The sequence below is a fragment of the Triturus cristatus genome, chromosome 4_1 (genome assembly GCF_964204655.1).
Source record: "Triturus cristatus chromosome 4_1, aTriCri1.1, whole genome shotgun sequence".
Taxonomy (NCBI): Eukaryota; Metazoa; Chordata; class Amphibia; order Caudata; family Salamandridae; genus Triturus; species Triturus cristatus.
In genome coordinates this window covers 746,896,939-746,924,415 of record NC_140585.1, presented here as the reverse complement: position 1 = coordinate 746,924,415, position 27,477 = coordinate 746,896,939, and the positions used below count along the sequence as shown (strand labels likewise).

At 47.0% G+C, this 27,477-nt stretch overlaps 1 protein-coding gene and 1 long non-coding RNA gene across 3 annotated transcripts in view; one reads left to right on the top strand and one right to left on the bottom strand.

The window, feature by feature from the left end:
• CHST11 (carbohydrate sulfotransferase 11) overlaps positions 1-27,477 on the bottom strand; it is a 551,611-nt gene that overhangs the window by 139,077 nt on the left and 385,057 nt on the right. The window lies entirely within an intron of this gene.
• Positions 1-27,477, top strand: part of LOC146855467 (uncharacterized) — a 239,136-nt gene that overhangs the window by 142,131 nt on the left and 69,528 nt on the right. Inside the window, exon 2 of the long non-coding RNA XR_014981330.1 lies at positions 26,666-26,731. This is a non-coding gene — a long non-coding RNA (uncharacterized LOC146855467). The remainder of the gene's footprint in view (positions 1-26,665; positions 26,732-27,477) is intronic.

Sequence of the window (27,477 nt, the reverse complement as noted above, 5' to 3'; positions counted from 1 at the left end):
GGGAAGCCCCGCGCCGTACTAATGAGCCACAGAGCTTCATCACTAAAGATCTAGTGTTGCTTTCATAGTATGGTCTGTTAGTCATGCTCCTCTCTCGCGAACCGTGTGCAGGAGATCACATAGTAATAGCCACATGGTCTAAAATTAGAATCCGTCAACATCCTGGGGAACTTGGAGAGATCCCTTGATGTGGCGGTGAGCTGGAGACGCAGATGAGCTGGCTCCGGTCTAATGCAGAGCAAGAAAACCACGAGAGAGGTGAGGACAGAGCAAAGGAGACAGGTCCTCAGACTGTGTTTATATTTCCTCTCGGTTAATCACTTAGAAACCTTCCCCAATAGAAATACTCTCTCAACCCCCCTCAACCCTTTGTCAATTTTTTTTTACCCAAGATGAAGGCAGGAGATGGGCAAACCAAAATGTTCCTTGATGCATGCCAGAACATCTTCTATAATAAGAGAAGATACTTTTGGATACTCGAGTTAAAGAATATTCATGTATTGCTGTAGATAACTTAACAGAAACAGAGGGCCAAAAACCGAGTTCAGCATCTGAATCCTCGTTGCCGCAGAGTTGGTACTACGCAACGCATATCCCCCAGGGTCAAAGAAAGGAAGGGAAATAACATATCTGTCACGCACCAGAAACAAACTTCCAGTGGTAATAAGTTTATCTTCCAAGCTAACTGTTTTCCCATTATTGCCTGGCTCTGCACATTATCCTCATACTCTGTGTAATAACCCCTGTTCTGCTATTTGAGAGAGGATGGCTGCACAAGTCTCCAGTTTCAATCAGGGGCCTGCTGAGCCTACCCACCAGCTCCCTGCAAGGTAATTTTAAAACCAATCACCGAGTTCAGCAAACTGTGGGATTTCCACACACCATGTCCTGTTCCTACCACTCCCCGCTTCCCAGAGAGGTTAAAGCCAAGGACCGCCTACCGGGCCCTTGTTCAACATGCACTTGATAAAGTCAGCCTCAGGCCTCTTCCCACATTACCTGGGACCAGGAAATGCTTTGCTTCTGAAAATCAAATAACTGTAAAAAATCTAATGGTTTTGAAAAGAAAACAGAGGAAAAACAAACCAACGAAGCACACATCTGTAAACGACACTAGGATAGCGAAGATTAGTCCGTTAATATTAGGCTTTGCAGATCACTGCAGGCTTTTCTTTCCTACAGGAGCCCAGGATCCTCTTTGTCCATGGACTGCATCCTATTAAAACAAGCATTGAAAATGCAACAAGTCTGCATCCTATTAATAAAAAAGGGAGGTGAGTCGGTGGAATGGGATCCACCGCTCCCGCTCACCTGACCCGCCCACGAATTATTGGTGCCTTATGAATCGATTTCGGGGGCTGCACCCTCGGCCGGTCTGGTTTCTCAGAGACACTTTGAGGAGGGTATTGAGGGTGAAAGAGGTACAGTGCTAAGGGAGGAGAGGAAGTGGATATCTTTTCACAAGGTGGACATTTCCTGCTCAAACTCTACCACTTCACCTGCTTCCTGATCACACATGTTCCCTGGGATGTGTTTTCGCGTTTTGAGTTACTGTCGGAGAGCAGAGTCGGAGTTTGCAGCGAGCGTTGTAAAGGCATGCATGGTGTAGGCATATGAGTTGTAATAAAGTGCATGGTAAAGGCATGCGTGGTAAAGACACGTGTTGTAAAGACCGCGCTGTTAAGGCATGTGTGGTAGGGGCATGCGTGGTTCTGACATACAACCGCTGTAAGTGCCTGGTCACAATTAATTTTGACAATGTTAATGTTTTAAGTAGTTAACCACAACATTATTGTTTATAGCACAAGAAGCAATATTTATATATCAGATCTGCCTCTTCCTGCTGCATTTATAAAAAGTTATTGTGAAATCGCAAAATGGATTAATCTCATTTCTGGTGGTCCAACCCTTACTGGGAGCACCTACACACTGGCTACATTGTGTTTATTTATTTTATGCTATTTCAGATCGCTGCATTTCCTTTGAACAGGTCTGAGGGTTCTTTGTAAGGGAAGTAGAAGTTAATAATTGTTTACAATGTTTGTTGTCTTGCTTGTAACTGCTGCTCAGCGGCAGTAGACAGATCAGGATAGTGCGTCAAGCTTACCAGCAGAGGTATGCGGCAGCAGGCGGATATACGCAACCGAGAAGAAATAATTAAAAACAGGGAACAAGTTAATTAAAACTGACACTTAAAAACTGCTGCACTACTCACCTATTGGGAGGCAAGTACAGTTTCCATACCCACCGTCTACTCTGTTCACGTACCATGCCCCTGTTTGACTCGGTGTTCGGAATATCCACCAATGGTGGCTGCGTCTTTTCAAGATTGAGTGAAAGGCACTGGAACAACCTACCAGTGAACCTGAGAACCCAACCTCCAAGATTTTCTGTTTTTTAATCAATCTCAAGTTGGGTGCTTGCTTATGAAGATCCTAATCTTTTTTCTACACATCCAATTTGGTCTGCAGTCCTGTTTCCTTCTAGTGTGAATTCACCTCTCCAGAGTTTAGAAGCCATTATGATCTCAGTGCTTGAAACAATTGCGACCCTAAGCTAACACGACTGCATGTTTTGTACATTGCATGAGACCATACTCACAGATTCACTCAATGAGTCACCCACTCATTCACATCAGCTCTGCTGAGTTCCTTCTGCGATGCTTCCATGCCCCTTGCCATCTCCCCCCTACACTTTACTACACACCCCTGGTTGCACAACCACATTCAAATACTTGTGCCTCAAAGTTTTCTCGAAATAATTGACTTATGAATAGAAAATGTACAGTTGTAGAATCTTACGTGGAAGCTAGTTGCATATGGTTGAAGGGCCTGGGTTGTAACAGGCCCAATCGTAACAAGTGTTTTGTGACAACTGGCAAACATTCCGATTGGGTTTCATTGGGAGACATCCTATCCCCAACAAGAGAGTGGGAGCCGATCACAGCACTGTGACGAGCCGTCAGGAAGAGAGAGTGAAACTTAGAACAGACATTAATTTGGAAAGCATGACATTTTTTCTGGTTTGAAGTAGTAGTAGACTAACCTGCCTCTTCACCTTCTGACTACCGCCGCGCGGGAGCTCATACTATCCACCGTGTAAGTGTCCCCAGCACCAGTCATATTTTCTTTAATCACTCGCTGTAGTTACCACGAAATAACCAATAATAAACAGAAGAATTAAAAAACAATTAAAAACACCTGACTTTGATGAACTAGGTATCAGCTACCATTCAAGAGTTTGTATTGTGACATGAAGTAATAAAGACGAGAACAACGACATTGTTGACAAGGGCTGTGCAACCCTCCACTTGAAAGCTAGAAATAGCAGAATGCCAGAAAATGGCAGAAGACCCCACATTTCAGAATTGTTTGGAAAATAAAACGTATTCCTATTATTGTCAGTAATACCGAAGCCAGGCTTAATTTCTAAGGTACAAAAATGTGAGGAGTGGGGTGCCTGAATTAATATGAGAAACTGGTAACTACTCCAGGATGAAATGCAGTCAATCATTCTTTTGGCCTCATTCATTTCAGGCTGGAACCAGTCGTATCTCAATCAGTCTTTATCCTTCTCCAAATAAAACAATCCACCTCGAACTGCCAGGCCAAGCTCCCTCTGAACAGGAACACCTGCAAGCCATGTTCCTTTTGTAGCACAGGTCTCACTTAGTGAGGGGTTGACCTTTGTGTACTACCGCATGACTTTCCTAGCTCCAAGAGTTTCAACACAATGCCTTACTGTCATTTAAATCATATATGCAATTAGCAAAAGGCAGGCACCAAGACATTAAAGTTCCAAGTTCACCACTAAAGGCAAGCTTGCCGTCTGGAGAGGAACTGTATGTGTATCTGATTCTCTATTCCTCACTTGTTTTATTGCAACCACAGTCACGAATGGTGCTCGGTCTGCGATAGAAACCTCTGGAGAGTCATAGCCCCAACTAGTATAAGGTGCTGCATTGCTGTACTAAAGGAAGATTGTGTACTATAGAATAAAAATGTATTTATTTATTTAATGAGTTTTATATAGCGCTGGCTAGACCCGTAGGTATCAGAGCGCTTTACATAAGGTTCAACAATGTTACAACAATGATAATACTTACACGTTACATACACATTAAAGAGCGAGAAGGGGAGACAAATAAAGGGGAGAGGGGGAGTGAGAAGGGAGAGGAAGAGGGGGTAGACGGTATGAGAGACAAAGGGAAAGTCTGCCCAATGATCGACTGGGTAGGTGGCGGCCGAGGAGGGAATCACCAGCCAGTCTCCCCTCTAGCTCTCAAGGTAGCTCCATCGGGCATCGGTCAGATAGCTAGGTCTCAACAGACGAGGGATAAAATCACAGAAGAATGTCCAGATGTGAAACAGGATGGGAACTCACAATAACAGCAGTTTCTGAAAGGACACATAAACATACAAATTTGCACCAAATACCTGATATTAACAGAATCTGAATACGTAAAGGGATGAGTGCTCCCTGGTCTCCTTCCCGCCTCTGCATCCTAGGACCAGAGTCCGGCATTTCTAGACCTGTGGCTCTCTCTTCAGGCTTGAGTGCCAGTCCGTTCCCACGATCCGTCTGTGATCATATCTACCATCTGGTCCTATAGGAGAGATGTCACTCTGAGTCAGCTCCAGCCTGCTGCTGGCCAGCGGTCCTGAGTTCTGGTGCTTTGCTCAAAAAGAGAGCAAATTAGATAAGAACGTCTTTGAGTTTACAATCCACGCGGCTGTGATAGGGTGTAATGGATGTGGGGCTTGGAAACCCGTTGGAAAGGAAGCCATGCCCCAGAATATGTGGAAATGAGACCTTTCTCAGGTAGTAATTCCAACATAAGTTGTTCTCTCTATAATTCTTCTTATTGTTGTTGTCGTTGTTTGATATCGCACAAATCTAGTCCTTAAAAGCAGCAGAGCAGAACGTTTGGATCATGCTGTACTAAGAACCGCAAGTGAGTTGTGTAGCATCCAGTTGGAAGACCAGATGGAACAGTATGCCACCCGAAAGCACCACTGGGATAGAGGACAGCAAGCAGTACAGTGTTTCTATGATGTGCATATTCACACTTTAATGTAGAGAAAGATAAAGTGATTTGCTAAGAGCCACACTTTTTTGTTTGATCAAGTGTCTAAGTCACGATTAAAGCTCAGATATCCTGGTTCTAAGATCAGTAACTCAGCCACTAGGCCCCATCTCCTGTGCATGAACTACATTATTAGTCTGGTTTAGACTTGCGTGGTGGAAATTTCTAGGATATTTGGAGGAAGTACTATATCAGGGGTGTTCAAATCTTGGAAGGTCCAGATTCAAGCCAGATTTTCGGTATTTTCCAGCAGATTTAATTATATATGGTGAATTTAAATGGAGCCTACTTGTTGGAAACGCCCACTCCCACTCCGCAGGGTGGTGGTGGACTCCCCGAACACACTGTGGTAGCTTGGCTCGAGTGGTCAGGAAACAGGCGCAGTGCTAAGCATACAATATACCCATACAATAACCATGCGTGCATCCGTTCCAAAAACGACTCTACACCGTAAAAATTATGAAAATATTCTTCTTTATCTTTTTCTCTTAGTTGCTGATTGGGAAAATAAATAAGTCAATCACAATATATACATTCTTAAATAGAGCAGGTCAAATAAATATTTGCTGTTTGATGAAATAAATAGGGGTGATCATAAATAACAGGGCATAAATACAAGTGCAATATATACAGACAATTAAATACTTTGAGGCAATAAATACTGTACCAATAAATATTGTACACCATCCAGTCCTGTGGACCTATAAATATAGTGCAGCAATAAATAGATAAAAATTCAATAAATACAGTATCCCCAATAAATAATTACAAGTATACAGCACCCCTCATATAATCAGATGACACTTCACTTCTTAAGGGCTGATTTGGCCCAGGCACAGCTTGTAGGGTTGTGGAAGGCTTGAGGGGGGAGGCTACTCCCTGGCTGGGACAAGGCTGAGGCCTAAACTGAGGTAGATCAAAGGGGGGAAATACCAATGCCCTGGCTTTCCTTCTCCACACAACCTCTCTAGGTTAGTCCCAGTTCACCCCAGGCACAGTCAGATGGGTTTCAGCACCTCCCTAGCCCCTTAGAGCAGTCTCTCAGGTCTCCACAGGGCCTTAGGCGCCCTCTACTCCACTTACTGCCCTTTTTCTGATGTTCCGACGCCGCTGGAGTCGTGTCGACGCCGTGAGGCGGTTCCGGTTCGGTCTCGGCGGCCTCGGCACAATGTCAGTTCTTTGACGACGCCGGCAGGCGGTTCCGGTCCGATGTCGGTGGCCTCGGTTCGATCTCGACCTCCGATTCGACGGCGTCAGGCAGTCTCTTCACGATGTCGACTTCGGGCGGCTCCGGTCCGATGGCGCTCTCGGCTCCGATGACGTCGGCCGGCCTGGCCTCGATGTCGACTTCCGGCGACTCCGGGGTGCGATCCTCACCCCCGACCTCCGGTGCTCCTCCTCACAGGTTCCGGGCGACTCCGGAGTGCGATCCTCACTCCCGACCTCCGGTGCTCCTCTACCTCGGTCTCCGACGACTCCGGAGGGCGGACTTCACTCCTCCGATGACGCCGCTCGCTCGACCTCGGTTCACTTCCTCCTCGACCTCTGGTATTCCTCTCGATCCCCGTCGGCGCCCTCTCACGACCTCAGGCGGCTCCGGGTACGACGTCTGCTACTTCAGTCAGCGCCGCTTCTCCACCTCGGGCTCCAGGTCTTAGGCTACTCGACGCCGGACTCCAGGGAAACCAGTTTCCAGGTCAGGATCTTGCTGCTTTCTTGGTTCTAAGGCCTGTTCCTGCTGTCCAGGTCCTTAGGATGGTTTTCTTCTGTCTTCTTCCCACACAGGGCTATAGGCTGGGATCCATCAGTAGGGACAAGTATCAAGGGTGGGTTTATGGACCCCACTCCAGGCACAAGTTTCCACCCCTGCTGCTTCACTCCTTCCTCCTTCACTGTTGTGCTCCTCTCTCTTCACCAGTCAGGTGCCAACTGCCAGCTCCAACTGCCAACTGCCTCTCTTATCCTCCCAACATTCTAAACGGTCTCCAACTGTCACAGAGTTCTGGAATCTCCTGGAATGTTCTGGAAGGTGCTGGTAGGTTCCAGTGGATGCTGGTGATGTCACAGGTGGCCACCATTTTGTGCTTCAGGCCCTCAGACAGAAGTTTCAGGGGTAGCTAAAATGGCTCCCTGAATCTGTAGCAACACGAAAAAGTCTGGTGGTTCCCAAAAAGGAAAAATTCAAACAGGGTTTGAGGCAAAAGTGGGACAAAATAAATAATGATGAAGAGGGACCACCCAAAGGGCTGACAGGTCTAACACGCGTCCCCCCTAGCTGAAAGTGGGGAGAGCTACCCAACCCCTTGGGAGTTCTCATCACTAAGGCGGAAATACCTTGAGAGACCGTCTGCATTGGCGTGGTCCACTCCAGGCCGATGTTCCACCTGAAAGTCCATCCCCTGTAGGGAAATAGACCACCTCAACAACTTGGGATTCTCCCCCTTCATTTGCATCAGCCAACGAAGGGGTCGGTGGTCGGTCTGAACTAGGAAGTGCGAGCCAAACAGGTATGGCCGCAACTTCTTCAGAGCCCATACCACTGCAAAGGCTTCACGCTCTATTGCACTCCACTTCTGTTCCCTGGGAAGTAGTCTCCTTGATAGGAAGACCACGGGTTGATCCAGACCCTCTTCGTTGAGTTGCGATAACACTGCCCCAATGCCATGTTCTGATGCATCTGTCTGGACAATGAACTTCTTGGAAAAGTCTGGGGCCCTTAAGACCGGGGCCTCGCACATGGCTTTCTTCAATTTCTCAAAGGCTTGCTGACAAGCCTCCGTCCAGACTACCCGTCGAGGTTGTTTCTTGGACGTGAGCTCCGTGAGAGGGGCTACGATGGTACCGTACCCCTTCACGAAGCGGCGATAGTATCCCGTGAGGCCCAAAAATGCTCGGACCTCAGTCTGTGTCTTGGGGGGTTCCCAGGCCATGATGGCCTCGATCTTCGCCTGGAGGGGTTGCACCGCTCCCCTACCCACCAAGTGTCCAAGGTACACTACCGACCCCTGCCCGATCTGGCACTTGCTGGCCTTGATCGTCAATCCAGCTTGTCTCAGGGCCTGGAGAACAGCTTGCAGGTGACGCAAGTGATCCTCCCAGCTGTTACTGAAGACGGCTATGTCATCCAGATAAGCAGCAGAGAAACTCTCCATTCCGGTGAGGATCTGGTTTACCAGGCGCTGAAACGTGGCAGGTGCGTTCTTGAGCCCAAAGGGCATCACACAGAACTGGTAGTGGCCATTGGGCGTGGAGAAGGCTGACCTTTCCCTTGCTCCATCAGTCAAAGAGATCTGCCAGTACCCCGAAGTAAGGTCAAAGGTACTTAGATATTGGGCAGCTCCCAGCCGGTCAATCAATTCATCCGCCCTAGGGATCGGATGAGCATCAGTTTTTGTCACTGAATTCAGTCCCCGGTAGTCCACACAGAACCTCAGTTCTGGTTGGGCACCCGGTGGTGCAGCTTTTGGTACTAACACCACCGGACTGGACCAGGGGCTGCTAGAAGGTTCAATCACTCCTAGCTCCAGCATCTTAGTGACCTCACTATGAATGCTGGCCTTCACCTTGTCTGACATCCGGTAGATCTTGGACTTCACAGGTGGGCTGTCTCCTGTGTCCACGTCATGGACGCACAGGTGAGTCCTACCCGGGACAAGGGAGAACAACGAAGAGTACTGCCCCAGGGCCTGGCGACAGTCCTCCTGCTGTTCAGGAGTTAGAGATGGGGAGAGAATCACTCCCTCCACCGACCCATCCTTTTCTTGAGACGCAAACAGATCAGGGAGAGGCTCGCTTTCCACGTCCTCTCCTCCGTCAGTCACCATCATCAAGATGACTTCGGGCCTCTCGTGGTGGGGTTTGAGGCGGTTGGCATGCAGCACCCGCAGGGGCTGACGAGGGGTCTTCAGGTCCACCAGGTAGGTAGCCTTACCCTTCTTCTCCAACACCTCAAAGGGTCCTGACCAGCGATCCTGGAGGGCACTAAGCTCTCCTGGTTCGATCACCCACACCTTCTGGCCAGGCTCCAACTCCACCGGGTGAGCATTGTGGTCATACCACGCCTTCATCACTGCTTGGCTGGCTTCCAAGTTGTCAGAAGCTTGCTTCCACAACTTAGCCATTTGGCTCCGGAAGGCCAGCATGTAGCTCACCACATCCTGGGGAAGCTTTCTGGGAGTTCTTTCCCAGCCGTCTCTCACCAGGTTAAGAGGTCCACGTACAGGGTGCCCATACAGAAGCTCGAAGGGGCTGAAGCCCACTCCCTTCTGTGGCACTTCCCTGTATGAAAAAAGTAAACAGGGTAGGAGGACGTCCCATTTCCTCCGCAGGCTTTCAGGCAGACTTCTGATCATGCCTTTCAAGGTTTTATTAAACCTCTCCACCAGACCATTGGTCTGGGGGTGGTAAGGAGTCGTGAACCGGTAGGTCACTCCACACTCCTTCCACATTGCCCGCATATATGCTGACATGAAGTTGGTCCCCCTGTCGGACACAACTTCCTTGGGAAAACCCACTCGGGTAAAGATTCCCATCAGGGCCCTAGCCACAACAGGTGCTGTTATGGTCCTCAGAGGTATTGCCTCTGGGTACCGTGTGGCATGATCCACCAGAACCAGGATAAACCTGTGTCCAGCTGTAGTCGGTGGATCTAATGGACCCACAATGTCGATGCCCACCCTTTCAAAGGGGGTGCTAACGACAGGAAGTGGTTCCAGGGGAGCTTTCAGCTTCACCCCTGTTTTCCCACTGGCTTGACAAGACACACATGTCCGGCAGTAGGTATCGGACGACACTTTCATCTGAGGCCAATAAAAGTGTGGGACAAGACGGGCGAAGGTCTTGTCTTGCCCCAGGTGTCCTGCCAATGGTATCTCGTGAGCCAACTCTAAAAGGAAGGCTCGATAACGTTGAGGAACTACCAAGGCTCGTGACGATCCATGTAGGGGTGCCTTGGGTTCACTGTAGAGGAGGCCATCCTCCCAGTAAACACTGTAGTTCCCTTCAACGTTCCCTGCTGCCTGGGCTTCGGCCTGTCGCCTCAGCCCCTCAAGGGTAGGGCACTCCCTCTGGCCCTGGCAGAATTCCTCCCTGGACGGGCCTCCCTCCACGTGCCACTCGGCCGGGATGGGTAGGTCCTCCAGGTTGGTAACGTCCCCCTCCGCAGACTCCTGGTCCACCACCTCCGGTGGCCTATCCGTCCTACGGGGTGGAGACGCCGAGGCAGGCTCCTCCTGTCCTCGGTTCTTCCCTTGACTGGCAGCTGGCTGGGCCTTTGTTCCAGGCTCCAGCCGGAATGAACTCCCTCTTCGGGTAGTCTCGGACCTTGTGCTAACACAGGCCCAGTCAGGTGTACCCAGCATCTCGGTGTGAGTCCGGTATTCCACCTCCTTCCAAGCGTTGTGCTCCATGTCATTGCCCAGCAGACAATCGACTGGCACGGCAGGGCTTACGGCAACTCGAAGTGAACCTGCAACCCCCCCCCATTCAAAGGGAACCTCGGCCACGGGATAGTGACCTGTTCTGCCGTCAGCCATCGCGGCTGGGTGGAGTACATCGGGAATTACCTGCTCTGGAGACACCAGCTGGCTACGCACCATAGTCATACTGGCTCCTGTGTCTCTCAGAGCCTCCCCTCTTTGGCCGTTGATGGTGATCCACTGCCCATACTTTGCGGTATTTGCGGGCACCTGGATCTTAGGAACCATCTCCCGTTCTCCCAGGGACACTAAAGTGACACCCGCCCACTCCCTTCCCTTAGTTAAGGGCATCTCCTCCCCGAGCACTACACTAGCTACTCCGGGGGGCTTTCCTCCAGTGGGAGGGGGTGATCGTTTCTGACACTTCGGATCTCCTTTATAGTGTCCAACGCCACCGCACTCGTAGCAATGGACAACCCTTGGCTGCTGACTCTGGCCAGGATTAGGGTTTCTGGGTGGGTTAGCCTTAGAGGTGAATCCTGTTCCCTTCCCTTGGAAGTTATTTTGGGGGCCTTTGGAGAACTCCTTTTTCTTTTCCCCTCCCTCTTTCTTCTGGGGGGCGCCCTGTCCGGCCTTTTGAGTATCCCCTCCAGTCCCCCTTGTGGACACCCGGGTACTAGCCCAAATGTCCGCCTCCTCAGCAAGCTTCCGGGGACTGGTCAGCTTGCTATCCACCAGGTGTTGCCGCAGTTCAGGGAAACATTTCTCGAGTAGGTGTTCCTTCAGTACTAGGTCAAACAGCTCCTCGTAGTTCCTTACTTCACTGCCCTGAATCCAACCTTCCAGTGCCTTCTTTGCATAGTCCAGGAAGTCCACCCAATTCTGTGTGCCCAGCTTGTGACTACCCCTGAACTTCTGTCTGTACTTTTCAGGTGTTAGTCCAAACTTTCTGATGAGCGCCAGTTTCATGGTGGGGTAGTGGGTCTGCTCATCCTCTTCGAGGGCCAATAAAGCATCCCTACCAGCTGGAGGCATGTACCTATACAATCCTCCTCCCCAATACTTCACTGGAACCCCATGGGCCCTCAACGAGACCTCATAGGCTGCTAGCCACTTGGCGATGTCATCACCCACCCCATAGCTAGCTACTATGTCCTTTGGCAGGTAAGGTTTGGGTTCCCTGGTGGACTCTTGGATTTGGCTGCCACCATTAGGAACAGTTGGTGCCCCAATTCTTAGGATCTGAAGCTCTATCTCTTTCAGTCTTATCTCATGAGCCATCCTCTCTTTCTCCGTCTCATGAGCCAACCTCTGTTCCTTCTTCTCCTTCTCCAGCTTTGCTAAATCCCATGTGAGCTGTCTTTTCTCTCTCCGATCTGCTAACTCCACGCTGGATAAGCCCCCGCTAGAGACAGTGCTGCCCTTCCTAGAAAGTGTCCTGGGCCCTGCTGACAGGTTCCCCACCTCAGGTTGGTACATCTCAGCCCCCTCGGGGTCAGGCTCTCCATCCCTGTCTTCCTCCTCAGCCTTGCTTTCTCGGCGTGCCTCCCCCCAAGCCCTTAAGCTGGTTTGGAGTGCACCCTTCTTTGCTCCTGGGGGACAGTACACCCCCTCCCGCTGGCAAAACTCCCTGAGTTGGGCCACAGTGTACGTTTCTAGATTCTCTAGTACAAACTCCATCTTGCCCACTCAGGTTAGAGGACAGGTTTTGTGCAGTAGCAATGTAGGGGGGTACCTTTAGTAATACCTCCTCCCACCACCAGAGTAAATTTGGAAAAAACAAAAACCCACAATTAGGAAGGCCGCTCTTGAGAAAACTCCCGGTGTAGGCCTATGGACTACCCACAGTTATTGTTGAGTATATGTAGGCACAGCTCTATCCCACCACTGAGCACCAATTTATGTTGGAAACGCCCACTCCCACTCCGCAGGGTGGTGGTGGACTCCCCGAACACACTGTGGTAGCTTGGCTCGAGTGGTCAGGAAACAGGCGCAGTGCTAAGCATACAATATACCCATACAATAACCATGCGTGCATCCGTTCCAAAAACGACTCTACACCGTAAAAATTATGAAAATATTCTTCTTTATCTTTTTCTCTTAGTTGCTGATTGGGAAAATAAATAAGTCAATCACAATATATACATTCTTAAATAGAGCAGGTCAAATAAATATTTGCTGTTTGATGAAATAAATAGGGGTGATCATAAATAACAGGGCATAAATACAAGTGCAATATATACAGACAATTAAATACTTTGAGGCAATAAATACTGTACCAATAAATATTGTACACCATCCAGTCCTGTGGACCTATAAATATAGTGCAGCAATAAATAGATAAAAATTCAATAAATACAGTATCCCCAATAAATAATTACAAGTATACAGCACCCCTCATATAATCAGATGACACTTCACTTCTTAAGGGCTGATTTGGCCCAGGCACAGCTTGTAGGGTTGTGGAAGGCTTGAGGGGGGAGGCTACTCCCTGGCTGGGACAAGGCTGAGGCCTAAACTGAGGTAGATCAAAGGGGGGAAATACCAATGCCCTGGCTTTCCTTCTCCACACAACCTCTCTAGGTTAGTCCCAGTTCACCCCAGGCACAGTCAGATGGGTTTCAGCACCTCCCTAGCCCCTTAGAGCAGTCTCTCAGGTCTCCACAGGGCCTTAGGCGCCCTCTACTCCACTTACTGCCCTTTTTCTGATGTTCCGACGCCGCTGGAGTCGTGTCGACGCCGTGAGGCGGTTCCGGTTCGGTCTCGGCGGCCTCGGCACAATGTCAGTTCTTTGACGACGCCGGCAGGCGGTTCCGGTCCGATGTCGGTGGCCTCGGTTCGATCTCGACCTCCGATTCGACGGCGTCAGGCAGTCTCTTCACGATGTCGACTTCGGGCGGCTCCGGTCCGATGGCGCTCTCGGCTCCGATGACGTCGGCCGGCCTGGCCTCGATGTCGACTTCCGGCGACTCCGGGGTGCGATCCTCACCCCCGACCTCCGGTGCTCCTCCTCACAGGTTCCGGGCGACTCCGGAGTGCGATCCTCACTCCCGACCTCCGGTGCTCCTCTACCTCGGTCTCCGACGACTCCGGAGGGCGGACTTCACTCCTCCGATGACGCCGCTCGCTCGACCTCGGTTCACTTCCTCCTCGACCTCTGGTATTCCTCTCGACCCCCGTCGGCGCCCTCTCACGACCTCAGGCGGCTCCGGGTACGACGTCTGCTACTTCAGTCAGCGCCGCTTCTCCACCTCGGGCTCCAGGTCTTAGGCTACTCGACGCCGGACTCCAGGGAAACCAGTTTCCAGGTCAGGATCTTGCTGCTTTCTTGGTTCTAAGGCCTGTTCCTGCTGTCCAGGTCCTTAGGATGGTTTTCTTCTGTCTTCTTCCCACACAGGGCTATAGGCTGGGATCCATCAGTAGGGACAAGTATCAAGGGTGGGTTTATGGACCCCACTCCAGGCACAAGTTTCCACCCCTGCTGCTTCACTCCTTCCTCCTTCACTGTTGTGCTCCTCTCTCTTCACCAGTCAGGTGCCAACTGCCAGCTCCAACTGCCAACTGCCTCTCTTATCCTCCCAACATTCTAAACGGTCTCCAACTGTCACAGAGTTCTGGAATCTCCTGGAATGTTCTGGAAGGTGCTGGTAGGTTCCAGTGGATGCTGGTGATGTCACAGGTGGCCACCATTTTGTGCTTCAGGCCCTCAGACAGAAGTTTCAGGGGTAGCTAAAATGGCTCCCTGAATCTGTAGCAACACGAAAAAGTCTGGTGGTTCCCAAAAAGGAAAAATTCAAACAGGGTTTGAGGCAAAAGTGGGACAAAATAAATAATGATGAAGAGGGACCACCCAAAGGGCTGACAGGTCTAACACTACTTATATAGTCTTTGGTTATTTTGAAAATCTGACATTGATCTGCCTTTCTTGGACCTACGTTGGACACACTTGTGGTGAATCGTATGTGTAATTCACTACTAAACAGGAGTAATTTCCACTGGTGAATTCTCCTCTGGTTTTAGCGTTTCCTCCTGATGTCAGAGTAATCTCCATTACCTTGAGTCTGCACAGTTCTCAATTGAAGAATTCTGGTGCCACGTTTGACTAGCACACATAGGGCGACAAATACCCCTAGTTGCATACATGAATCCCTGCTTCACAGGCCTGCGGGTCACACATAGACCTGCATTAGCACCATTTGAAGGCAGTACGGCTCAACCAGAAAGCTGGTTTTTATTTTGCTCATCTTGGCTAACATCTAGATTTGGCATCTTGGGCTTCCTTGTATATTATCAGGAGATGCCTGGCTCCTATCTGAACATTTGTTTATGTCCTTGGTAGTGTCAAAGGATCTTCACCTCACACGCGTTGTGCCGGGACCCCAGTTAGTCTTCTATTTTGCTCCCTTCTGCGTTCTCTTCTTGCGCTGATCACCTTGAGCGAGTGCGGCGTGCTCTAGCCTTCCTGGACACACCCCCGAACAGTATGGAGGACCACAAAAGTGGTGCTGCTGCTGCACGTCCTTCTGAGAGCAGCAAACTCCAGGCAGGACACTGGTTGGTATTTTGCATTTCAGGGCTATCATCTCGGTTTGGTTCCTGGTGCCTATCTGAACATTGGCTCCTGCATAGTTTGTTCTTTATCTTTACATGTTTATTTACTCAAGCCTATTTTAACTTTGTTTTATTTCCCTGGTAGTGTCTGAGGAAAGGGAGCTTGGCCTAACACGCAGAATATGCTGGATCCAGTTACCCTCCTATTTTGCCCCCTCTGTCTCTCCCTTCATGCGCTGGCCCCACCACAGGAAGGACAGAGGACTACAAAAGTGGGCATATTCAGCAGGCTCTCCAGCAGCAAACCTGGGGTACACCAAAAGTAAGCCCGCCTGAACTGGTCTGTGCCCGGACTATGACCATTGCCAGCCCTCCTGGCTGTAGGATTCCAGACACTGTGGCGTACACCCATCAGCAGCTTCTGGCCTTCTGTTCATCCAGTAGGGGTCTTCCACTGGATAACCTTTTTTAAATCTCGAGCCAAAACTTTGCTTGAAAATTCGATATTAAAAGGTCTTGATAAAATAGCTCCTCAACAGAAGAAACAAGCATTGAAAATGCAACAGGTCTCACCTCTCATTAAGTTAAAGCCATTTGCTTTGCTACACAATACCGTTAGCAAAGCAAATGGCTTTAACTTAATCAAAGGCGAGACCTATTGCATTTTCAATGCTTGTTTCCCTTAGCTCTGAATTAGTTGTTTCAGTTGGTGCACTTTTAGAGGGGGATATATCCTGCAGTCGATGTTTCAGAGCAGCGGCTCTCCTACTGTGCGATCAAACGCTCTGGAAACACAATCCTGTTCTCCCTACAGGGTCAGGTGCAACTCAGAGGTTATGCAATAGTAAAGGTGTTGTACAGGTTACCAGAGGAGAAAGTCATGCTGACTCGGTGACTGTTGAGTCCCAGCTCACACTTCTTTGTTCCTAGAGGTCGTCTGTGTTTCTTTCTTTCTTTTTTCATTGTCCGACCACGCGCTTCTTTCCTTTCCCTCCTCCTTTGTTGCCTGTGTGTGAACCCACTTTCCTTTTTTCCTTGTTCCCTTCTCCCTCTTAAGTTGCACTTGCCTTGTCCTCCTAACTTCTTTCCTCTATCCACTTCCCCAATTCTTTCCTCCTCACTCCCCCCATCTTTTATCTAACTTGATATCTACAGATCATCCGATTTCCCTTTCCTCCTCTCCCTTCACACCCTCGCCTCCTTTCTCTCCCACCCTCGTCTGCTTCCTCCTTCTTCAGTCCTCCCTGTTACCGATGACTCTCGTCCTTATCTTTTCTCTGTCTCCTCCCAACAACCTTGTTCACATTCTTGTAAGTATACGCTGGTAAATCATTCTTTATACATCTCCTTTGCCCATCTCTTCTGCTCTCATCGTTTTCTCAATCCCTCTCCGCCATTCTCTATCAATATATTTGATTTAATGTTGCTCTTTCTTCCTCTGCACCCTCCCTACTATTACCCTCCAAAATCCCACTTCTTCTCCCCTTTTTCGAGCTTTACTCGCTTTATCTCCTTATTCTCCCACCATCTCATTCACTCTACCTCATTCTAGCTCCTCTTTTGTCTCTGCTGTGCTCACTACCTCCCTTTCTCTTCCTCCTCTGATCCCCTCTTCCTACCCGTCTCTCCCTACGCCTTTTCTTCTCCCTTCTATTGCTGTCTTTTTCATTGTAGTCTTTCTCCTCCTCCTCCTCTCTACTCGCAAAATAACCGCAAATAACCACACGAGATACTGTTCTTGAGTTTGGAAGGGGAACGCATGGGGCCATGCAGGGTCCAAAAACAACGAGAGGGCTCTAAGAGGGCACACAGGGCGGCAGTCCTCCTCTTATGCCATATTTCTGTAGTGCAGTGGGGCATCGCTGCCAGTTTAGCACAGAAAGCCCAACCCCTGGCGACATCCTCTGTATCAAAAGGCCACAGTCTTTTCCTCCAGACTGATCTAGGTCACTTGTGTAAGGTCTTATCTATGATATCATGGTCAGATTAAAGATCAGGCCATGTAATCTTCCTGTGATGTCACACACATTGTCATGTTTTAATACCAGCATTCTATTGGCTTTAGAATGTTGGTGATGATGAGCAGGGCTTTAAGTGGGATGAATAAACGTGGGTGTTTCTAAAAGGGACGTGAAAAACCTGTTAAAGGGGTGTGACCAACACAATTAGGGGCGTGGCTTAAATCGTGGGACCCAGCATTTTGTGCTTAAGGAAATCATGAGTTCTCACTCAGCAAAGGATAATAAAATAGCAACAAAAAAACTTCCCTGAACGTAGGAACTGACTTGTGTTACTTCTCTATGTTACTGTCTTTCAGTACTCTCTAGTCCCTTCACTGTTACTCTTCCTATGTTTCTTTTAGCCCGTCTCGTTGTTATTTGCTTCCCTATTGCTATCTGGTGGGCTCTGTCCTCGGCCCGTCTCCTTCAGTCTCTCCCGTTCTATTGGTGATATTACTGTTTTTGCTACTTCCCTGCTATCTCTGCGTGTACTCCTATCTCCCTTACTCTGTCTCACTTTCTTGTACCCTCTCACACCACCCCATCTGCCTCTCCATGGGGGGCTCACCTTCCCCGTGTTCTCTTTCCCCTATCTAAAGACAACATTCGCCCAGCCCCTCTCATGCCTTTGTAGGTGGCTGCCCAATTTTTGTTTCTCCATCACGATCCTCTCCTTTCATCCTGAGTGACGTAGAGAGGTCTGTGTTTCCTACTTTCATCGTTCATTCGTCTTTCTTAATTTATTTAAGGACCAGAGCAGACAATGTCCCTGAAAGGCCCGAAAGGCCGCTACAGAGTTTATTACACTGAAGGGCTAGTAGGACTGAAGCAAAGAAACTCACATGTAAGGCCCGTCTTGCCAAAAAGACCAATATGGACGGGAGCTCAGACTTCATTACAGTTCCATCTTTGAGCTCTCTACATTAGTAAGAAGTGAGCATGCGAACATCTCCTGTTTACAACCATGTGGACATGCTCACTCCAACGCTACCGTTTGTAGAAAAACCGGACCGGCTGTGCCAAGGCTTGAAAACAGAGCCAGATAGGGACCCAGCAGACCCGGCACACTTCAAGTCCTGAGTATGAGTACGTCCCTGCTCTGTTCCCTCCTGCTCCCCTTAATTGCTCTTTTTGTCTCGTCTCTCTATCCCATTGTACTTTGCACCCTCCCTTCTCTTCATAGGTCTGGGGGGAGGTTGGGAAGCTCTCCTCTCTCCTCCCTTGACTTCCTCCCCCGCCGCAATAATAATAGACATTTTTGGGGGAAACGGCTCACACCACAGGATCAGACACAGGACAGGCCTTCTGCCTTCCATTTCACAACCGACTGATACGCTCATTATATGCACCTAGATGCGGCGAAAGTGTGCCTCTGGTGAGGTAAGAGACAGGGTGAGAAGGGATAGCGGTGCTTGTGCTCAATGCAGCAATAGAAGGGGGTGGACAGAATCTGTAGCGAATGTGGGGCAAGCTGGGGAGGAGACAGAAATAAATGCCTGGTCGGAATAAAAGTACAAGGTGAGAAGAATTCAGACAGAGTGCCTGTGGAGAATGCAGTGAGAGAGTGAAGACATAGAGAGACTGTGCTGAACCGAGGAACAGTGAGGAAAAGAGATATATTAGTCGTCAGTGGAGGTACAGGGTGGGAAGGTGAGAGGCGAAGTGCTAGTGGCGGAAGAAGTGGGCAGGCAGAGTTGCGGTGAGTAGATGGGCAGGGAGGAAAGGACTGAAACCGTAAACGAGCGTGAAAGGATCAGGGTGAGAGACTAAATGCCTGTCTAAGAAGCAGAAGAGAGATAAAGCAGCCAGTTACATTTAATGCCTTTGATCGTCCCCACAGCCCCCCCCAACCCACCAAAACATTAGCCGAAGCTGAATGTAGATGTTCCTCTACCTGTCTCTGCTGCAAGGTCGGGTCTGCACAAAGAACCGATAGAACAAGGGATTCTGTTAAATAGTACCTTCCCTCTTCTCCCTTACGCGTCACAGCCCATCCTATAACAAGCCTCGATCTCTTGTCTTTATGGGGCCACGTGTTTCAAATTAAAAACACATGGCCCCATAAAGATAAGAAAGTGCTTTGCGACAGATGCAAAGCAGGCCACCGAGTCCGGCTCGGAGGCGAAAGGGCGTCTACAGAAAACCCTCATCTCCAATGGCAGGCCACCGTTTAGCATGAACGGTGACGCCAGCCAATGGAAATGAGGGGCGGGGCTTAAAGCCCTCTTCTGAAAGTCCTTGTTAACAATAAATCTCGCGAGGCGAGCAGCGCATGCGCTGCCACGCCATGCAAGACCTAAAAAGGACCATAGCGGCGCTCCTGCATCATGGTTTACTCAAGGACCGTGCAGTCAAAAACATCATTGCCACCAATTAGGATAGGAAGATTAATACTAGAGGATACATAGAAAACGATCCATCCTTCAGCCACCAAAACTTATCATGAACTGAATACCTAGTGAAACATATATTATGGCACTAAGATTGAATCAGCTAAGAGATCTGCCGAATAAATCTTTTCTATCATTAAATCCATGACAAATCCATTGGCCAGACACTGTGAGGCTCTATGTGATAGATTAGCCTATTTTTTCAGGATAAAATCCTTCTCATTCATTCTACTTTTGAGCCTCAACTCATGCTTGAGGACTTCTCCCCATTTTGTTGTGGAACCAGTGCCACTTTCGGAGTGGACTGAAGTCCCCCCACCCCCCCATTACCATTCGGTGTATGATAGCCCTTATTCCCCCCCAATTCTCAGGATGGGCAAAGATTCCCTCGGACCCCTTTTCTGTTAAATACTTAATAACTATTGATAAGGCTTCTATTCCTGCTTTTCTGGAAAGATCCCAAGTTATGCTGCTTTTAAAAAGAGAAACAAAGCTGGTCCATCAATTTTGGCAAATTATTATCCCAGCTGCCAATTATTTGGAAACCCATAACATTCTGGATACTTCCCAATTTGGTTTCCTTCTTTTACACAGCACCAAAACCATTGTGCTCACTGTATCTGAACATTTGTAATCCATTCTGGACAATGGCGGAACAGCATCCCTTGTCCTTTGGGTGGAATTCAAAACCATATCACATAACACACTGCTGCAGAAATATTTGTGAGGGAGGAACAGCAATTTTATGATTAAAACAAACTCTATCCAATTGAGTTACTTATTCTTGGCACTCCACCTTTTTTGCCCTTCCGCAACCCCAGACCAGCACGGGATATTACAGGGATCATCACTGAGCCCTATGTTCTTTAACATATAAATGATCCCTTTGGCTTCCCTTATCAGAATCTTTGGCCTTGAAATATTATCATGTACAGACGATACCCAACTAATTGTGACTCTTGCAGATGATCGTGGTACGAGGCTAGAAAAGTTTAAACAGTGCCTCACGGCAGTATCGACCTGGATGAAAAAACTGTTGTCAGAAGCTGAATTCAGATAGAACAAACCTTCTCATTCTAGGCAAAAAAGGGGGCAGCAATTGACCCACGGTTGTCGGCTTCTGGAAGTGGGTGCCCATCCTACCCCATCTCCGGTGATTAAAAATCTTGGAGTCAATTTTGACACAAATCTCTCTTTAAGACAGCAAATAACATCTGTCTCTACATGTTGTTTGGATTGATCAAACCCCTAAGGAAAATCATTGAGTATTTACCTAACCCAGCAACAAAATTGTTTAGCCATGCTCTTAGTACATCTAGATTAAATTGGCAAGTGGAGGCCCATCTCTGCTTTTGCACCTCTTGGACGAACATCTCAAAGTCATCACTGAAAGGTTAGCTTAGTAGTAGCAGGGATCCATGCAGAGATTTCAAGAGAGAGGTCAACCTCAGTAGTTTTTTGATAAGGAAGATTGCAAAGAGCAATTTTCACAAGAATGATTCTTGAAGGACACAGACGAATGCACAGCCATTGATCACATGTGAATTGCATGAGATAGCTTTCACTTATCCTGGGGGCATGATCCTTTTAATGCATGTTTATGCTGTTCTTGTGCAAAAATGATCTCTGACAGTGGAAGAAATAATGAAAAACAGGAAGTTAAACGTAGGGAAACACGCGGTTGGGCGGGGGGAGGTGGCAGTAAGGTGGGTATAGGGAAAGCGAAGCTTAATGGCACAATGTGAAACCAGAAAATCTGGGATTCATCCCGGCTTCCCCACTTTATCAAATTGTGTGATCCTAGGCAATTGTTTTATTTCACTGTCCCTCCTACTTCTTCATGATCACAAATAAGAGGACCTAAAAATAAATAACTTAAGGATTTGCACTGTACAAAACCTTCTCCTGTGTTTGATTTAATAAACTATAATGTAGTCCATTTATAATAGGAACCCAGGTCACCAAAATGGCGCACATATCAACTGATTTGCCTCTTTAGTTCACCATTGGCATTATTGTCAGGGTGGAGGGAAGAATTAATGTCTATACATTCATGTTTAAAAACTATCACTTTTAAAATATTACTGCTCAATGCACTTATATAATCTGATAAACTAAGGTGAAAAGGTTCTGCCGGTTAATTAAATATACTTTTTATTTTTGAGGAGACTATCACATTTTTATTCTTCCAGCAAGATATCTTTAAAAATGAAGATGTTATTAAAGTTGAGCAGTGCCGTACTCCCTAGTTACATCCTTTCTTTAACACGAATTAACATTTAAATAAATGTCTGCCTATTTATTTAGCATATTTTTATTCTTAGTGCCGGGACTGGTAAACAGCAGCCCAGAGCTGCTGTTGACCAGCGGGCCGCATGTGAAGGTCAGAAGAGATGCATGCGGCCCCCGGGCCGTACTTTGAGTGTCCGTGCTCCAAACACTCCCCTGCATGCGGTCTTCGGGCTTGTTCATTATGCTGTACTACTATGCTATGTTTTTGAGGCCTTGAATTAAAATACGCGCAACAATGAAGTTGAACTTTGAATGCACGCCAGAGGTCTAGCAGTGCTCCCCGGCAGCCAGTCCATGGAGAACGCATGCCTACATCCAATCAGCGCAACTGGCGCAACCTGGTCAACGAGGTGATAAACCCTTTACTTTAAACGAAAAATGATTCGATAAGCTGGTAAAGTTTATTTTAAAAATTCTTTTCACACCCTTCAATTGGTTGTACCTTCACCTTCCAGTTACCTTTGCTAAGTATTCTCTCACCCACTCCCCTGCTACTGGCAGCCCCCACTTCTACCCTCTCTGTATTACCTCGTTGACCCCTCACCGCTCTGTTTACCCCCCGCTCCTTGTGGAACCTTAGAACAGCCCCAAAGAGAGCTCTTCCAACTTTTCAGTCCTACTTCCCACCACTGCCTGCTAAAAAACTTGAAATGAAGGGTTGTCTTGAAACATGATTTGTCTGCCAGGATTTTAAAAAATCCTTTCTTGAAAGGGGAACTGCGTGAACAAACAGTCCCCTCGAGCTTGCTCGTCCTTTAGATGTACCTCTTGATGTTGTCTACTAATGTTCCTTCCCTCCCATGTCTACTGCTGTGGTCCTCTCAAAGGACATCAGCCTGGCTACGGCCACAGTGGTATTTACTGGAGGACAGTCTTTCCTGCGGACAGAGGGACTCACTGGCATCTTCTTATCTTTTTAGTGGGACAATCGAAGAACGATAAATTGTGACGGGCGGCCAAGGAGATTGTTTCCTAAATTATTTATCGGACTTGTTCTTCAGACGTTATGCAAGAGAATGCTGCATAGGTGTAAACATGCATCGAATCATTCTAAGAGTGGTTTCTTTTCTATCCTGGGATCCAGAATTGGATTTCAGCTGCTATCCCGCTGCACTATCTGCCTACAACAAGATCACTTTTGTGCATCTCTCCTTCCTCACCCCCTCTACAACTTTGCATGCAGTAGCAGCCACAGGACAGGGATTATTACTGGTGACTGTGCAATGTGTACATATTAGACGGAGGGAGACCCCTTGTTGAGACCAAGGGAATAGGGTACTCTTAGCAAGTTTGGACAGACAATCCCTTGGACACCAGTATATATGATACCACCTAGCCCACTACTAGTTTGGGATACAACTATTACCACCCACACTATTATCATTAACAGCTCATTCAAAAAATAAAGTCATTAACTAACTCATTCAATTAGAGAAATTACAAAACATGTTTTATTCAGTCATTAATATCACAATAAAAATCATTCTGGTTAAAAATTGCTAAAATCTCACAAACATGTATCACACAATTCATATAGACAATTCATAAAATGATCACAATTTTATACAGGACGTAAATCACAATACAAAGCAACATAAACACAAGAGAAAAATTAGTTTCTAGACAAAACACTCTGTCTTTGGATATAACATATCATATGGGAAAATTAATTAAAAACCCGGCCTGGTTGCACTCCTCATTTTGCAAATACAGGATCGGATTAACCCTAGGATTATGTAAATCAATATGCGTCAACGCGTTTCGATGGTTTAACTTGTTATTCCATCTTTGTCATGACCGTAGATTAATTTTTCTCTATTATTGTCCTTTGTTTTTGAGAGGGGAGTCTTCAGCTATCATATTGTCTGATACATTGGTTCTTCCAAATATATTTCTTCTTTTTGCCCACAGTTTGTCACTTACTTCGTAGGTATTATCTGTGTGGATCCCACACAGGCTCGTTAGCTCGATTGTTAGATTCGATACTTTAAACTCAGCCCGTCCACAGAGCTACCATTAGTTAGCACCTTGCTTCCGCGTTTATTGTATGCGGGGTGCTCACAAACCAACCGGACTTCTCTTTCTTTAAAGGGTCGGGGGGATTCCAAATACTCCACCTCCTCTCTCTGGTTTGTGCTGATAAGATGCAGCGGTACGCCTGAAACTCGTCTTCCTCGTTGTTTTTCGTTCAACCTGCAATGTGCACTGCCTCTTGCTATCTCAAGTCTGTATTCTCCTCCAGTTCTTGACTCTGGCTAGTGTGTCCGCACTGAGCTCTTGGTGACAGCCCACTCTTCAGGCTTCCACTCATCTTCTCTCAAATTCTCTGTATCCTACTCTTCATCTCATAAGAGGATCTCTGGCTCCCTTAAAAAAGGTGTTTACAGGGCGATTTCTCCATGTAAAGGTCTATGCAGACAATGGTCATGTATTGGTAGACACCTTAATAAATTACTATAGTAATCAGAATTAAAAGCACTGTTTAGAAGATGATTCGGTATGTGCTCCTCACTTCTTGTGGGACTGGTAAAAGAGATCAGATAACTCAAACAAATTTAAACTGAGATACAATAATATATTGCACGCATGACTAACCTATCAGTCAAAGTCTCATGTCAGGGGTCCCCCCCAGCCTCCCTCCTTATGCAATGGTTGCTCTCCTTTTTTTCGGGGGGGAGGTGTAATATAGGTGGAACTCGACCCGAAGGTATCAGAGTGTTTTACATGAGCACCAGTTGCATTGCAGACGGAGACATTCATTTTGTTAGGCCCAGGGAGATTAAGTGATTTGGCCAGAATCCCAGGATGTTGAGCCTCCCTGATGACACTTGAACCTGGTTCCCCAGCTTCCAGGTGGACCGCTCTAGCAATATGCCAGAATTTTGCCACTGATGTCAGTCATATAGCATAGGTGACCTTTATGTAAAACAAAAGCCCTTTAGTATGTCCGGGACAACATTCTATTCCGCTTGCAATGGTTGTCCTACTATATGCCAGGAAGGTAAGGTACCTTCAATGTATCAGTGCCAGCAGTTTGCCATGGGTGCTACCAATACCTAAAATAGGCTCCAATGTGTCAGTGTCACCTTCTTTCCACAGGTGCTCCATATGCCAGGAACTACCTCTAGTACACAAGTGTCAGTATTTTGCCACTGGTGCCCATTATGCCAAGCATTACCTTTAGGATTCCCTCTAGTATTTAAGGGGCATATGTATCAACATCACAATTTGCGATTCTCAAATAGCGATTTTTAAAGAATCGCTATTTGAGAATTGCAAAACGGGATGTATTTAAAAAATTGCAAACTTTTTGCGATTTCTTAAAATTCCTTAATTGCAAATAGCAAATTGCGAAATCGCAATTAAGGAATACCTGCCCATTCATTTCTATGGGCCAGGAGACCCATAGGAATGAATGGGAAGTAATTCTCAAATAGCGAATCGCAATTTGCTAATCGCAATTTGAGAATAATTTCAAAGGTGCAAGGGTGTCATGATGACACCCTGATGCACCCCTGAAATGAGCATGTGTGTGCATATGGCGCACATACATGCCCTAAGGGCATTTATGAGCGCCACGTGGCACTTTGTAAAATTCAAATAAGTGCATTTTGAAAGGAAATCGCAAATTACCACCAACTGGAAGTTAGTGGTAATTTGCGATTTCTTAAGGATAATTCGCACAACTTGGGTGCTTTTTACATATCATTTAAGAAATCGCAATTTGCGATTTCTTAAATGCTTACGCAAAATTAAGAAATCGCTAAATTAGCAATTCCTTAATTTTGCGATGGGATTTGGCTCATACATCCCGATTACCGATTTTTTAACCGCAAACGCCGTTATTTTGCGAATCGCAGCGTTTGCGATTAAAAAATCGTTTGATACATATGCCCCATGGTGCCAAGTTTTATTACTAGTATGCTAGTGTTTTGTCAAATGTGCTGTTTGTCTGCAATTTACCCCCTGAATGTCCATGCCAGAATTTTACCACTGGTGTGTCTTTAAGCTAAGAATTACCTTCAGTATTCCAGGGACAACGGCAGTCTTGCAAGCACAACACCACATCCTCAATTATTCATGCTTAAGTACATTCGTTTACTAACATTCATTCTCACTCACTCATCTTGTTTAATTTGTTTATTGAGTTTTTCATTTATGAGTAATCATACCAGTGCTTTTACATCCATTTACAGTGTATATGCATTTTCTATCCTCTTGCAGGGGTGTTACACATCCCCTGAGCAATAATGTTTGCATCACATACATCTCACTCACACTCGCTCATGCTTGCTTACATTCACTCACTTACTCCTACCAACTCTTCTCTCACTCATTCTCATTCATTCACTCTCATTTAGTTGCAATCACTTGCTCTCACCTACACTTGCTTGCACCCACTCTTACTGTCACTCACTGACACACTTGGTATCTCTCCTTTATTCACACTCACATACTCTCAATCACACTTGTACTCACACTTTCAGGCTCACTCAATCTCACTTAAGGTTACTCTTACTCATTCTCATTCCCATGTATTCTCATTCTCTAAGACTCACTCATTCTCATTGTTACACTCAGTACCATTCACTCGCACTCATTTTTACTCACACTCACTCACACTTCACACTCATTCTTTTACTCAGTCTTACGCATTCTCACTCATTAATCCTCACTCCCCATCAATCATTTGCACTTCCTCTTCCTCTCTCACTCATTCATTCTCACTTGCACTTACTATTACACTCATACTCATTCTCACACACTCTGACTTACTAAAACTCACTCGCTCCATGTCACTAACTCTCTCATATTCACTCACATAACCATGCTCACAAATAGATAAATACTATCCTTTCACTGACACACAATCTTATCACCAAACACACAGAGAACATTTTAAAGCATTTTTTCTGCTTTTACATGTAGGCTTTCGTGCACCTGCGCCAGCCATCAGACAGACGTCATTGCCTCAGGCTGCTGCTCAACCCAAAGGTAGGCTTTATTTTTTTTTTAAATAGACCAACAATGAATAATAGGGTTTCGTTCACTGTTGGGATGATAAAACCAGGTTAAAAAATGAAGAGCGTGGAGCCTTGAAGACCCTGGAGAACCGCTGCCATTGCCTCCACCTATCATAGAACTACATTCACTTAAAGACCCATCCTTATTCCGAGTTTATAGCCGTCCACAGTGTACCCTTCAGTCCATGTGAAATTGACACTCTTTTCTAACTCCCCTTTCCAACACCCCATTTTCTCTATGTGGTGGTATCAGTTTCCAATGGATCTTTCCATTTCTGTCTCATGGCTCTTCATCTGGTAAAATCATTTACTTCAAGTATATTTATTTTACCAAGACCAGTTATTCTCCCGTTAAATTATTGTTAATTAATTCACCGCTCACTTGTGTTCACTCCTCCAAAGCTATCATGTCTTGCCAGCCATCCCTTCGGAGGAGCCTTCGTTTTGGCTAGACTCCTTTTGGGTGTTCTTCCGTATCCTGATGCTTACAACTGGATCCAAATAACCACTCTTAAGAGCATCTGGAAAACCGACCCACAATCCATCTCACTATTTTCTATCTGTTTCCCCGCATGCAAACTGTAAACGTACCTAACTTAATTACCGTTTCATCGTCTGCGCCTTTTCATGAAAATGACCAGTGTGAGTACGCAAGCACACCTTCCACCAGTCCTCTGTTTCCATGCGGTTGTTTGCCATTTCCCAGAGGCTTTTGAC